The sequence below is a fragment of the Furipterus horrens genome, unplaced genomic scaffold (genome assembly GCF_987537825.1).
Source record: "Furipterus horrens unplaced genomic scaffold, mFurHor1.1.pri manual_scaffold_1, whole genome shotgun sequence".
NCBI classification, from domain to species: domain Eukaryota; kingdom Metazoa; phylum Chordata; class Mammalia; order Chiroptera; family Furipteridae; genus Furipterus; species Furipterus horrens.
In genome coordinates this window covers 82709109-82719100 of record NW_028327171.1, presented here as the reverse complement: position 1 = coordinate 82719100, position 9992 = coordinate 82709109, and the positions used below count along the sequence as shown (strand labels likewise).

Genomic DNA, 9992 nt, shown 5'->3' with positions numbered 1-9992 from the left:
CCAGAGTGGGTGGGTCTGCAGATGTTCCAGGTCTGTGGGGGCCCTTTAAACAAGTGGACTCTGCTAGCAGTTTCTGCCTCTGTCTCAACCCCCACTGGTTTGCACAGTCAAAAGCAATGAGGCTTGATTTTCGCCGGTGCTGGGACAGTGAGCTGCTCTGGTAAGGAGCTGGGAGAGCTCACCAGGTGTCCCTCCTGATTTTTTAAAACGTGTAACTGCACTTTCTTCTGGCCTGCTGCTGTTGCCACTGCTGCCACCACCACACTGTGTCCTCTCCACCCATCCTACCTATCTGGATGAGTATTTCATCTTTATATCCTTGTTTGCTGGACTTCCATGCACTTTGGTTTTCTGGAACTTCTGGTTGTTTCTAGTTTTGAGGTAGTTGTATTCCTTCTTCGTTGAGGAGGGAGACGCAGCATGTCTGTCTATGCCTCCATCTTGGCCGGAAGTCCAATGTTATTTTTAAAATATCTTCCTTGTGTTTATTGTTTAGTAACAACTCTATGAATAAACAATAAATAGGCAACATTTTCACATCATTAAATATTCTTCTATATGTGAAAGGGTGAAGCCAGAGAACTTGTATGTACGACCCATGAGCATGGACAGGAGTGGGAGGAGGAAATGCTGGGGGAGGAGTGGTGCTGGGCAGAGGGGAGCAAAGGGGAAAAAATTGGAACTATTGTAACAATATAATCAATAAAATATACTTTAAAAATATATATATTCTTCTAAAACCCATAGGTTATTTTGGGACATTGCAAATATTTCATTGCTCACCTTAAGTGGAAATACACTACATTTGAGGACAGATGAGAACTAACCAATAAGTTAGTTTTGTTATGTTGATGTGCCTTAATGGATTTAACCAATCCTCCTAAATTACTGAGAATTTATATTATTACCTACCACCAGTTCTCTCACTCTCTCCCCCTCACCATCTGCAATAATAAATGTAACACTCTTGTAGCTAAATTTTTTTGCACAGTCTAGTTATTCTTTGAGACAAATTCCTATAAATGTTATTGCTGGGTAGAAAAGAATTTACTATGATTTCTGAACCAAATGTTTGTGTTTTTCTTCTGAAATTTTCTAGAATTAAGCAACGGCCCCACATGGGTCTTTTTAGTGATATATGCAGTTTACGTGAGTGAGGGACATCTTGCACAATTCATCTACAATTGCTAATTGTATTCTACCAAGTGGCAGATGTTAAGCATATGTGTACTTAATTGTTTATTAAAATATCTGAGTCATTTCAGCTCTCATGCTGACAGCTCTAATCATTTTCAGCTCATTAAACTATATCACAAAATTAAATCTATTCATGGAAGCAACTTTACATTGTAAAACTAGAAAGAGCTAATTTCTGTCCGAAGTATCATGGAGAACTATATTATTCTCAAATCTAAAGTCAATTAACTGCAGACGCACACAACAACATTAATGAATCTCATGGGCCTTATGTGGAGCAGAAGAAGCCAGACACAAAAGAGCACATAGTTATGATCATGTGAAATTCATAAATAAGCAGATCTAACAGAAAAAATCTAGAAGTTAAAATATTGGTGACCTCTCAGGGTCAGGGAAGATGGTATTGACTGGGAAAGTAGCCCAAACAAAACTTTGTGGGTCCTAGAAATATTTTATCTATTGGTTACAAGCATATATGTAAGAAACTATTGAAATGTACACATAAAAATTGAACAATATACTAAAAATGTGTGCACTTTCACTTTGTGTACTTTATTGTTGTATGTTATACCTCTTTTTTTTTTAACATGAAAAAAACTAAATTCTAAAATAATGATTTATGTGTTAGTTTCTTAGGGCTACCATAACAAAGTACAGGGACCATACAGACAGGCAAAGTTCACCTCAACAGAGACCTACAAAAGGCAATGACCACATGGGCCCCTTACCCAACACACACACACAAAAATGAATCAATAAATTGAAAACTAAATCTGATACATAGGTTGTCCCCATTTATAAGACATTTTAAATAAATAAATGCACAAAAAAGGAAATATATATACACCTTGCCAGATTACACATTTCAGTTTTTTGGTTCAGACATCATGGTCACCTAAAAAATCCAGCAAAAGAGAAAAATATTCAATGGTTCTAAGAGCACCAAGACAGGAACAAAATTGGACTCAAATTGAAACCTATGTAATTTTATTAACCAATGTCACCCCAATAAATTCAACTTTTTAAAAAAGAGTAGCATGAGGCATAAATAAAATAAGTAACTTGCTCAATGTCACACACCCAGTAAGTAGAAGAGCTGGGACATAAAACTAACAGTCTAGCTTTAGAGCCTGCACTGTTAGTGTGTGTACTGTGGTGCCCTTTATTAAAGTCATTGTGTAAAACCAACAAGTTCAGAAATTTGTCATACCTTTAGACATTTTATTAAATGAAACAATAAATTTCTCTATTGTTTAAAAGAATTGACTCAGGCTGGAAACTGTAACTAATGATTTGGCTTTTATCAACTTCTCAGTTCAGATCTAAAGAAGAAGCAATAAAAAGTATTTGATGTATGACCCACGGACATGGACAAATGGGTGGGGAATATGGGAGAAGGGGGTGCAGGGTGCAGGGAAGCAAGAGGGGGAAAAAGTGGGACAACTGTAATGGAAAAACAAAAAAAATTTAGTGGGGGAAAAAAAGAAAATATAAAGAATGGAAATGCCAGTTCAGTGAATATTAGAAGGACAAGGATTTTCCTTCACACTGTATATTTTTCTCCCTATCTGATCCCTCTAGAGTTTGGCATTCTAAAGAAGTAATGACATAAGTTCCTTTGCATAAAACTAATAAGACCAGTTGTTAATAGAGGTTTGTTTTTTTTTTAACTAAGACTTTGACTGGAATGTTATGCCTAAAGGAGCCATGCTTGGGCTCTGGTTGTTACCAAAAAACCCTGAGGAACTGGGATTGACTTTCGAAGGTAATAAAAGCCCACGAGATAAAAGGCCTGGTACCTTGGTTGGTTGTGCAGTCCACAGCAATCTTTCCAGGGAAGGAACGAAGGTTGTTTTCCTGAAAGATGGCTAGAAGGGACCTTAAGGCTCAATGGGAAACCAGAAGGACTTGGAAAAGTCAGGTGTGTATAGGCAAGGCTGAATGCCAGGTATGTGGTTCTGCTTCTGTGCCCTGAAGGGCAGTCTGAAGGTCACCCTAAATGTTCCTTGCATAAGTTCCAGCAAAGCAGAACTAAAGATTATAAGTAATCATTTGCTGCTCTTGTTGTGTTTATGCAAATGAACAGGATAAATTAAAAGTGGACTTAATGCAGTCCCTTTAATGACAAGGAGGGTAATCCTAGGGAGAAAAATCGCGATTCAAGGAAAATCACAATGCTCAGTGGTGGACTATAAAGTAGTGCAGCTAACCATCTTTAAGTTTCTTTTCATTTAAAATTTGTTTTCATTTGAAAGTTAAACTATGTCTGTGGTATCATCAAAGATGTTTAATTTACAGGCAAGAAGAATGTCAAATGCCTTGCAACTGGATGTCTTTCCAATAAGACAGTCCTACAGATTTACAGACTTGTTTGTGGGTTATGTTACACAAATTAACATGTGTTTTCTGTTTTCAAAGGGCATAAGCCTATGATCTCATTACCTGAGTGATTGTCTGTACACATAGGCCTCACTTAATCCTGTCTGCATTGCTGCCTCCTGAGACTCAATGATTTGGCTGAACTAAGTGGCTGGGTTGGTGAAGAATGGGGTGGTCTGTGGGCTTCACTTTAAAACTGGTTTCTCTTTTCTATCCTAATGGCTTGGACAGAAAGAGCCCAAAAGTTTGAGAGGGGGGGAAACCTAAAATACTTCCCTCAGCCCAAACTAAGTATAATGGGCAAAGGGTTTTTGGGCAGGTGAGATGTGCCTGGCACACCTTCCTCCAAAGAAGCCCTTCTTTTCCCTAATGTGGGACATTGAAAAATTAGTACCTGTCTTTTGTCATCTAGTGGTTATGGATTGAATGATGCCTTCTAACCCTGTTGCCCCCAGAATACAACAAGGATGCCAGCCTGTTAAACCAAGCATGCTGTTGTCCGGGGACAGCCAACTGATCTGGAGTCTGCACGATCCTTCCCCATGTGGGGAGGCCACCCTCCCCTCTACACCCCTACTCTTATTAGGGATTTCTGGACCCAAGAGTAGGTAGGACAACAACCATGTCCAGCTTGAAGCAGCTAGAGGAGCTCGAGACCTTCACCCATTGTCCTTTATAAGATTAAAAAGGGTCTTAAGTCTGAGAGGAATTGGTTTTTTTTATTGTTAAAATAATTAATTAATTTCTAAAAAAAGAAGAATATATGAAAGGGTGAAGCAGAAGAGCTTGTATGTACGACCCATGGGCATGGACTTGGGGGGGATTTTTGGGGGGGCTGCTGGGCGGAGGGGAGCAAAGGGGAAAAAATTAGAACTATTGTAACAATATTATCAATAAATACACTTAAAAAAAGTATTTGACGTGCTCTTCAGGATGTAAGAGCATGAAAAGAACTCAGACTAACAATGGTTGGTCATGTTTTGCCCATGAAAATCAAGATGAGAAGCAAAGAGAAATGCTGTGAAAAAGGATTCCACTGGGAAGTAGGGCATGTCTTTCTGCTTTTCATAAATCCATCTGCCAACATTACCTTAACCATGAGTGACTATCTAGTTGGAAAAAAAAAAAAGTGCTCTACTAACAAAATCACTTTTAGAAAAACATCAACTAAAAGCAGATGTAATTATATATACTTCTACAAATGGATGCTGTTTTTTACAGACAGGACTGGCCAGTATCCATGTGATATGTTCATTCTTGAGTAGTTCTACTTCCTGTTTTACCACCATTGAGTACTTCTGCCTTTTGCCTGAGCTTTAGATGACCATGATTTCTCAACCAAAATTTGGAAAAACTGATCTGACAAAGGAATCTTTCTTTTTCTCATTTGTAAATTTATTTATGATATATACATACATATGTTCACATATATAGTCTTATAAATGAGAACCAATTGTGTGAGATTTAGTTAGAAATTTAATTAATCATTTTATTGAAAAGAATAAAATTACACAAAATTGAGACTCAATTAGAAAATCCAGGACAGGTCAGCATATAAGGAAAATGGAGCTTTTTAGAGAAAGGAATAGGTGTCATCTGGAAACTGTCCCTTGCTTCTGGCAGCACAAACATTTGCCTCAGGAAAATTGATCACTGTGTGAGTGTATGGTCCAGCTCAGCACCATGTGCCAAGGAAGATGTAACTATCATCTGGCGATGATAATGAAGAAGAACAATTCCACAGGCTGAAGCAAAGCACTTATTAGGATCCAACTTCCTTCAACTTGATTTGTACAGTGCCTGATCTGCTGTCAGCAGTTCCCTATGTGCTCCTTTCCATCTTAAGTGCCCTTGTGCTGTCCCACAGATGTCTGAGGCTTCTGTCCAACAACCTAACCATGAGACAGCCTTTTCTGCATGTTTGCCAGTTCTGTTAGTTAGATCTTGTGCCTTGCATCTCAAATTAATTCATCAGCAGATTAACATTTTGGCTGGAGCAAGATAATGAGCATTTCCACTTCTAAAATAGTAGAAATTAGTACAGAAAATAAATGTTATTTCCATTTATTAATTACTCTCTACTATGTATCTATGCACTTATTTTTTTAAATAAAAAATATAAATCAGTTGATTCTTTGTTGGGGGTAAAATTATGACACTTCTCTTTTTTTTAGTTACTTGCATAGTTTCTTTTAAAAAAACAATTACAGTTAACATTCAATATTATATTAGTTTCAGGCATAGAGCATAATAGTTAGACATTCATATAACTTACAAAGTGATTCCCCCAGTAAGTCCACTACCCACCTGGCACCATACAGAGTTATTACAATATTATTGACCATATTCCCAATGCTGCACTTTACAACCTCATGACAATTTTATAACTGCCAATTTGTACTTTTTAATCTCTTCACCTTTTTTATTCAGCTCCTCAACCCCTCTCCCGCCTACCAAACATTAGTCTGTTCTCTAAATCTATGAGTTTATTTCTCTTTGTTTGTTAATTTATTTTGATTTTTAGATTTCACATATAAGTTAAGTCATATGGTGTTTGACTTTCTCTGTCTGACTTATTTCACTTAGCATAATCCCCTCTAGGTCCATCCATGTTGAAAATTGACACTTCTAAAATCATGGGAAAAAATTATAGAAATGTATCATTTCAGCACTGTAAAGGAGACCTGACAACACCTAATAAAACACAGTATTTTATGGATGAGAAACTTGAGTCACGAAGAGCTTTAGGTAGCTGGTCTCAAGTTTGAATATGCAGCAGAATCACCCAGGACATGTTGACAAATGAAACTCCTACAATGAAAACTACTTTACCCAGAAAAGCTATTATTTAAAATATAGGAGAAATAAAGAGCTTCCCAGACAAGAAAAAGCTAGAGGAGTTTGTTATCACCAAACCAGTATTGCAACAAATGTTAAAGTGTTGCTTTAAGAAAAAGAGGGAGGAACAACACACCAAGATGGCAGAAAACCTTGAGATCGCAGAACCAAGCAGTAGCTTCTTCCTCAACACAGATATGGCACAGGAGGAAGTGGAACTAGATGCAGAGCTTCTACCAACTTCCATCACCACAGATGGCAACATCCTGAGAAGATCCTACAGAGCCCCTTTGATCAGTGAACTTGGTGATAATTTACAAGTATTCCAAGATGACACATTAAGAACTAGAAGAAACAGTACAACATTGACACAACACTGTCTGGAAGAAGGTATAGATTTAATAAATAATGAAGCAATGAATGAATGGCAGGTACAAACTACAATACAGACATATCAACCTTGGGAAGAAAGTTTAAACTTGAGTGACAACAATGTACAGAAATCATCTTCTCTAAATTGCATTGATTTAATTCCACTATCATTGGCAGCTTCTCCCACCTGGGGGATTGGGAAGGTGAAATGGTATTTGAAGATCAGCCAAAGAGATTTTTCCAAGACACAAGCAATATGTGTTCTTCTGCTACTACCCAAGTGTGTGATATGAACAAGTGGGGGACATGCTGCCTTAATAAGATGTAAGACCTTTCCAGTCTGCTCAAGGCATCACCAATAAAATACCTGCATCCAAAACATCAGATGTCTTGATTAAAGTAAAAGACAGGAACATGCATTCTCTGACCTTTTCCCCAATGAATAAATTAAGATGAAAAAGGAAAAAGAAAAAAAAAAAAGAAAAGAGGAAAAAAATAAAAAATAGTTAAAAAATAAAATGGCAATCAATATGTATTTATCAAAAATCACTTTATATTTAAATGGCTCAAATGTTCCAATCAAAAGACATAGGGTAGCTGAATGAATTAAAAAGCAAAGACCCATATATATGTTGTCTACAAGAGGCCCACCTCAGAACAAAAAGTATACACAGACTGAAAGTAAAAGGATGAAAAAGATATTTCATGCAAATGGAATGGAAAAAAAGCTGGTATAGCAATACTTATATATGACAAAATAGACTTTAAAGCTAAGGATGTAGTAAGAGACAAAAGAGAACACTGCATAATGATAAAGGGAACAACCCAACAAGAGGATATAACCCTAGTAAGCATTTATGCACCCAACATAGGAGCACCTAAATATGTAAAGTAAATCTTGATGGACATAAAGAGAGATTGAAAGAAATATAGTCATAGTAGGTGATTTTAACACCCCATTGACATCAATGGATAGATCTTCTTGACAGAATATCAACAAAGAGAAAATGACCTTAACTGACATGCTAGGTCAAATGGATTTTATTGATATCTTCAGAGCATTTCACCCCAAAGCAGCAAAATATACATTTTTTTTCAAGTGCACATGGAACATTTTCAAGGATAGACTACACATTAGGACAAAAAACAAGTCTAAATATTTATAAGACGATTTAAATCATATCAAGCATCTCCTCTAACTGTAATGGTATGAGAGTAGAAATCAATCACAAGAAAAAAATTATTTTAAAAAACACAAAAATATGGAAGCTACATAACATATTACTAAACAATTAATGGGTTAACGATCTAACTTTATACTTAAAGGAAACTGAAAGAAACAACAAACAAAGCCAGAAGTGAGTAGAAGAAAGGAAATAATAAAGACCAGAGCAGAAATAAAATTGTCTAGGGAAAAAATGCAAAAGATGGATGAAACCAAGAACTGGCTCTTCAAAAAGATAAACAAGATTGACAAGCCTTTAACCAGACTCATCAAAAAAGAGAGAGAGAGGGATAGGGGGGCGGGGGGGAGAGAACCAAATAAATAAAATCAGAAATAAAAGAGAAGTAACAACTGACACCAAAGAAATACAAAGGTTTGTAAAAATATATTATAAACAACTTTATACCAACAAATTGGACTATCTGTAAGAAATAGATAAATTCCTAGAAACTTACAATCCTCCAAAACTGAATCAGGAAGAACCAGATAATCTGAATAAATGGATTACAACTAGTGAAATTGAAGCAGTAATTAAAAAACTCTTGACAAACAAAAATGCTAGATGGGACATCTTCACAGGTGAAGTTTAGCAAACATTCCGAAAAGACCTAACACCTCTCCTTCTCAAACTATTTCAAAAAATTGAAGAGGAGAAAAGATTCCCCAGCTCATTTTATGAGACCAGCATTATCCTAATTCCAAAACCAGATAAAAACACTACAAAGAAAGAAAATTTTGGGCCAAAATACCTGATAAACATAGATGCTAAAATCCTCAATAAAATATTAGCACACTGAATCCAGCAACACATTTTAAAGATGATACACCATAATCAACTGGGCTTTATTCTGAGGATGCAGGTTGGGACAATATCCACAAATCAATAAGCGCAATACACCACATAAACAAAATGGATGGTAAAAATCACATGATCATATCAATAGATGCATAAAAAAACATTTGATAAAATCCAGCACCTATTTATGATAAAAACTCTCAGCAAAATATGAATAGAGGGTAAATACCTCAATGCAATAAAGGCAACATATTGGACAAACCCACAACCAGCATCATACTCAACAAGCAAAAACTAAAAACATTTCCCTTAAGATCAGGAACAAGACAAGGATGTCTGCTTTCACCTCTCTTGTTTAACATACTATCCTGGAAGTCCTAGCCACAGCAATCAACCGGAAGAAGAAATATAAGGTACCCAAATTGGAAGCTGTCTTATCTGCAGATGATATGATAGTGTATATAGAGAACCCTGAAGATGCCACCAAAAAAATTACCAAAACTGATAAGTGACTTCAGTAAAGTAGGATACAAAATAAATATCCAGGAATCAGTTGAATTTTTATAAACCAATAATGAACTATCAGAAAGAAATATTAAGAAATTAAGAAAATAGCTTCAAAATAATAAAATAACTGGGAAAAAATTTAACCAAGGGTATAAAAGACCTGTTCTCAGAAAATTGTAAGACACTGAAGAAGATACAAGTAAGTGTTCATGGGTAGGATGAATTAACATCATTAAAATATCCATACTACTCAAAGAAATCTATAGATTTGATGCAATTCCTATCAATACCAATGGCATATTTCACATAACTAGAATAAATACTCCAAAAATTTATATGGAACCACAGAAGACCTCGAATAGCAACAGCAATCTTGACAAAAAAAATCAAAGTTGGACGAATCATGTTTCCTGATACCAAACTATACTACAAGGCCATAGTACTCTAAACAGCATGATACTGGCATAAAAACCAATATATAGATCAATGGAACTGAATTGAGAACCCAGAAATAAACCTACGCCTTTATAGTCAATTAATATTTGAGAAAGGAGCAAAAGCATTCAATGGGGTAAAGATAGTCTGTTCAATAAACAGTGTTTCAAAAATTGGACAAATATGTGCAAGAAAAAAGGAAAATGAAATTAGACCAACCCTCTTACACCATACAAACAATAA

The 9992-nt window shown here is 36.0% G+C and overlaps 1 pseudogene; it reads left to right on the top strand.

The window, feature by feature from the left end:
- The first annotated feature begins 6611 nt into the window (after positions 1-6611).
- LOC150021375 (P2R1A-PPP2R2A-interacting phosphatase regulator 1 pseudogene) lies at positions 6612-7079 on the top strand (annotated as a pseudogene).
- Positions 7080-9992: the final 2913 nt, after the last annotated feature.